The sequence below is a fragment of the Cyprinodon tularosa genome, unplaced genomic scaffold (assembly GCF_016077235.1).
Source record: "Cyprinodon tularosa strain WSP-4 unplaced genomic scaffold, ASM1607723v1 ctg1007, whole genome shotgun sequence".
Taxonomy (NCBI): Eukaryota; Metazoa; Chordata; class Actinopteri; order Cyprinodontiformes; family Cyprinodontidae; genus Cyprinodon; species Cyprinodon tularosa.
Genome location: NW_024037791.1, coordinates 136,414 through 142,413, shown reverse-complemented (window position 1 = coordinate 142,413; position 6,000 = coordinate 136,414).

Genomic DNA, 6,000 nt, shown 5'->3' with positions numbered 1-6,000 from the left:
CAGAGGGGGTAGCTCTCCTGTGTTGAGCCATGTGTCTGTGGAGAGATTGTTAGGTTTCTCCAAAATGAAGATCAGAGCATTCCTTACTGCACTGAGCCACATACACCACCTGGGTCGTCTTAGGTTTGGGAGTTGTGTCCTTAGGATGCACCAGCCTCTGTCTAAGGGTCTTGTTTGGCTTGAAATTATTGGGATTTTATGATTGGAGAAAATCCTCTTGAGTTTTTCAGAGACTTCAGCAACATATGTGATGCCGATATTTTTACATTTAATCTTCTCACCATTATGTTTTGCTGCATGTCTTTTGGTTTTCCTTACTGATTTGACAAACACCCAGTTAAGAGTATCCAGAGGCTTGGAGAGCATCTTTGATGTTTTGTTCTTTGTGCTTTCCTTCTGTTTTAGTTGGGATGCTAGGCCTGGTGTTGTACGGTTTCGAGCTTGTGTTCCAGTGGGTGGTGTGAGTCAAAAAGAAGATATCAGTCTAGGTGAGTGGGTTACCTATACACTTCAATGTTGAGGTTTCCATCTCCTTCCATGCTCACCAAACAGTCCAAAAAAGGTAGCTTGGCATCCTCTCTAGGGAACTTGATGTTTTGGTCGACCGAGTTGATGTGTCTTTTGAAAGCTTCCATTTCTTTTAACTGGATTTTGACGAATGTGTCCTCCATATCTCTAAACTAGTGACTTAGTGGTGTTTCTCTGAAGGTGCCCAAATCTAGGAAGACGTTTCCTGACTGTTTTCACTGCTTCTGACATAGGTTTGCAAGTGAGAAGTGAAGTGACATCAAAAGGCCAGACCAGAGTTTCTTCGGGCGCCATCTTTAAGTGTTTGACTTTGCTTGCAAAGTCCTTGGAGTTTTTTATGTGATGTGGCGTGTTTCCCACCAGGTGGGTTAAAATATTATTAGCTGTTTAGCAATTTTGTATGTTACTGAGTTAAAGCTGCTGACAATGGTTGTGAGTGGTATTCCTTTCTTGTGAATTTCTGGCAGTCAATTCAGTTCAGTTTTTTTATATAGCGCCAATTAACAACACGTCATCTCAAGGCACTTTACAGTTCACCAGATCATGCGGTCAAATTGACTCAAAGTTTTCTATATAATGAAAACCAGTTAATTGCATCGACTCATAGAGTCAAATGCAATCCCTCACACAATGCATGGTTTTAGCGACAGTGGAGAGGAAAAACTCCCTTTTAACAGGAAGAAATCTCCAGCTGAACCAGGCTCAGTGTGAGCGGCCATCTGCACAGGCTGACTGGGGTTCAAGGAGACAGAAGCAAAGATACAAATAGCAACTGTAAAAGGCAGCCCAGTCCAGGAAAAACACAGCCAGGCAGACGAGCTCTGAGCCAAATCCTATGTCAGAGGATGAATAGAGCACATCCAGCCAGTCACAATCAGAGAAACAGGACTACAATGAAAAACAGGCTGATCTCCAACTTCTTTAAACAAAGATGTTGATGGCAGCCGCACAGCTGATATTTCTCTCCAGCATGGTGTCACAGCCAAACAGGAGCAGACCACATGAAGCTACTATGAGAAAATGTAGACATAGCATAGGTAGAATAAACTAACAGATTCTGCAGAGTGGGAGAGTAGAGATAGAATGAAGAAGAATGATGAAATAGGGGTCCTTGTGTCCAGAAGTCTAAGCCTAGCAGTATAACTATAGAGATAGCCCAGGATAGCCTGAGCCACTCTGACTATAAGCTTTATGAAAAAAGGAAAGTTTTAAGCCTACCCTTAAATGTAGACAGGGTGTCTGCCTCACAGACTAAAACTGGTAGTTGGTTCCGCAGAAGAGGAGCCTGATAACTGAAAGATCTGCCTCCCATTCTACTTGTAAAACTTCTAGGAACCCCTAGTAAACCTGCAGATTGAGAGCGAAGTGCTCTGTTAGGGACATAAGGAATAATCATACCTCTGATATAAGATGGAGCTTGGCCATTTAAGGCTTTATATGTGAGAAGGAGGATTTTATATCATTTTATATTATATATTTTATATTCTAAAATGGAGGACAAGATCAAAGGGAATACTTCATTAAATAACCTAGTTGGAACTGGATCTAACATACAAGTTGAAGGCTTAGATGAAGAAAATAGTTTTGCTAACTCTGAAAGTTCAACTGGATCAAAGTAGTCTTGACCTGGTTCAGATTCTATAGCAACCTGAGATGCTGCCTCATCTTCCAAAGATAAACCAATTGTAGGTAGAGGAGAGCTAATGATCTATTATTTCTTATTTTTAATAAGATCAATCATATTTATAAAGAATCCCATAAAATCAACAGAGCTATGGCTCTAAGTGAGTTTGGCAACTGTATTAAAAAGATATCTAGGTTTATTCTTATTCTCCTCTATTAACGAGGAGAAATATGCTGCTCTAGCTTTACAAAGGGTCCTCTTATACAGCAGTAAACTAATTTTTCCACACTAGGTAGGATTCCTGTAGGCCTGTGGAGCGCGATTTTCTCTCCAGCTCTCCACTAAAACAAGGTGCCAGCTTTCCATTTTTAACATTTTTCTTTTGTCTAAGGCAGTATAGTAGGAAGATCAGAATGTGTGGGACTATTCCCATTTGGAAAAAAGTCAAAAGCATCTAAGATAGCAATAAAGGCTGTTATTAAGCTATCACCTTCAATGTCAGCATGGATGTTAAAATCCCTTACTATGATGACCCTGTAAATATTTAACACCAAATCAGAGAGGAACTCTGAAAATTCATCTAAAAATTCAGAGTAAGGACCTGATGGATAATACGAAGTTACAAAAAGAAGATGTTTTCGTACTTTGCAATTTGGATCAGGGGAACTAAGGGTTAAATGTTCAAAAGAGTTGTAATTATTAACTCCCTTTGGAGTAATCAGTAAGTCAGACTGAAAGACTGCTGCCACTCCTCCTGCTCGCCCAGAACGTCTGGGTATGTGCAAATTTAAATAACTAGAAGGAGTTGCCTCATATAATCTCACATAATCCTCTTGCTGCAGCCAAGTTTCTGTAAGGCAACACAAATTAATGTGATTATCAAAAATCAAGTCATTAACTAGCAGACTTTTTGAGGAAAGAGATCTTATGTTAAATAACACCACATTTAATCGTTTTAACTTATTATTATTAATTTATTTTTATTTTAATTAGAATAGGTTATCATGATTTACCTCTTTGGGAGTCTTTTCTAATTTATTAGATTTTGATAGTGGGCAAGACACTGTCTGGATGGAGGAAGGAGCAGGTAACAGTAGAGAAGCTGAAGAGGTGTGTTAAACTATGACTCTGCTCCCTGGTCTGCACCCTGGGTTCTCAGGTTTTTGGAGGACTAATAAATTTGGCCACATTCCTAGAAAGTAGGGGTGGAACGGTTCACAAAATCCACGGCTTGGTTCAGTTCACGGTTTCGTGGTCAAGGTTTTCGGTTCAGTTCGGTATATTTTTATTGTTACACCGAAAAATAAAAAAAATTATGAAAAATTATAAAAATTAATAACGAATTAATGAAAAAAATCCCCAAACAATTAATGAATTGTAATTATTTTTAATGATTCGCGGAAACCATGGATCATTTCCGCATGTTTTGCTGCTTTGATTTAATCATCTCGCGCATGCCCGCTACGATCTACAAGGAACTCAGAGCGGGGCGGACGGGAGTCAGTGGAGGCTGTAGGCTTTGCTTTGTGCAGGCGGTCTGGAGCGTAGCGGAGCGGAGTATGTGGGATTTCAGGGTTAGCATGACATGTTGGTCATGTTGCTGTTAGCATAAACAAAACGTGCTGCACAATGCTTGCACACTGTTGCACTTTTATCCACAACTTTCTTTCCGCCGTCATCGTAGGTCACTCTAAATGCAAAGCGGTCCCATACAGCAGACCTATAAAGTGCTGCTGGCGCGTCTTCCAACTCCTGTTCTTTCCCACTCGCCATACCCACACAATTCTCCATAACAACTGATTTTTTTCTGCTACACCCGGCTACGCTGCTTCGCTTCTTCTTCTTCTTGTTTACTACTAGTGGTTGGCTTTGGTCGCAGTACCGCCACCTTCTGCTCGGGAGTGTAAACGCTTCGCCTATGAGAAAAAGGAGCAGCGCATGAACCGAACAAAACACACGCGAACCGAACCGAGACAGTCGAACCGAACGGTTCGGACGGTTTTCATAAACCGGTCCATCCGTACTAGAAAGAAGAGCTGATCCATCCAAAGTGGGATGGGTGCCGTCTCTCTCAATCAAACCAGGCTTTCCCCAAAAGGATAGCAATTATTAATGTAGCACACATTATTTTCAGGACATATAAGCAAAGAATGTGTTCCCCTGGATATAATCTGAAATAAGATGAATAGTTGTCTTTTTTTAGTTGTTTAAGGCAGTCTGTGATTTTATTTTTGTTGGTGTTGTTTGGATCTCTTTTAAAAGATTGATACGTGTTGGTTTTATTCAGTAGAATGAGAATTTTGTCATGGTAGTCTGAAGTGTTGAGGACCATGGTGCATCTACCTTTGTCCTCTGGTAATATGGTGATGCTTTTGTTCTGGCTAAGAGATGTTCTGGCAAATTACAGTGGTTCGTTATCAACATTTTTTTGGAATGCCTATGACCTGGATGACTGAGAATTTTCACCAGATCTTTTAAGCTTTTAAGCTAGCTGTAATTAAAGATAAAGATATTAATTAAAAATTGTCTCTTGACCCAGATGACTTGGTCAATTATGGTCTATATTTAATCCTACTTTTTCATCTTAAATTGTGATTAAAAAAATAGTTGCCAAACAAATGTGTGACCACTTAAATCATTGTTACATTTTTTGAAGATTTTCAAACTGGTTTTAGAGCTCATCATAGCATTGAAACAGTTCTGGTGAAAGTCACTAATGATATTCTCATGGTCTCAGATGATGGTCTTGTATTTGTACATTTGTACAAAGTTAATAACAGGGCCTAATGTTGTCATAAATGAAGGTAGAGGGTCCCAAAGCCTGACCAGTTGAGAACCACTGGTTTAGTGGAAAGGAAATATAACTTGATGGGGAAAATATGAGGGCCTTGGACAATGGTGTAACAACACAACAATGGGCCCTTATGCAACATTACAGGTGCTGGTCATAAAATTAGAATATCATGAAAAAGTAGATTGATTTCAGTAATTCCATTTAAAAAGTGAAACTTGTATATTATATTCATACATTACATACAAACTCATATATTTCAGATGTTTATTTTGTTTAATTTTGATGATTACAAATGACAACAAATGAAAATCCCAAATTCATCATATCAGAAAATTAGAATATTACTGAAGACCAATAAAAACAAAGGATTTATAGAAATGTTGGCCAACTGAAAAGTATGAACATGAAAAGTATGAGCATGTACAGCACTCAGTATTTAGTTGGGCCTCCTTTGGCCTGTATTACTGCAGCAATGCGGCGTGGCATGGAGTCGATCAGTCTGTGGCACTGCTCAGGTGTTATGATAGCCCAGGTTGCTCTAATAGTGGCTTTTAGCTCTTCTGAATTGTTGGGTCTGGTGTATTGCATCTTCTTCTTCACAATACCCCATAGATTTTCTATGGGGTTAAGGTCAGGAGAGTTTGCTGGCCAATTAAGAACAGGGATACCATGGTCCTTCAACCAGGTACTGGTAGCTTTGGCACTGTGTGCAGGTGCCAAGTCCTGTTGGAAAATGAAATCTGCATCTCCAAAAAGTTGGTCAGCTGCAGGAAGCATGAAGTGCTCTAAAACTTCCTGGTATGTGGCTGCGTTGACCCTGGACCTCAGAAAACACAATGGACCAACACCAGCAGATGACATGGCACCCCAAACCATCACTGACTGTGGAAACTTTACACTGGACTTCAAGCAACGTGGATGAAGTGCCTCTCTTCTTTTCCTCCAGACTCTGGGACCTTGATTTCCAAAGGAAATGCAAAATTTACTTTCATCAGAGAACATGACTTTGGACCACTCACCAGCAGTCCAGTCCTGTTTCTCTTTAGCCCAGGCA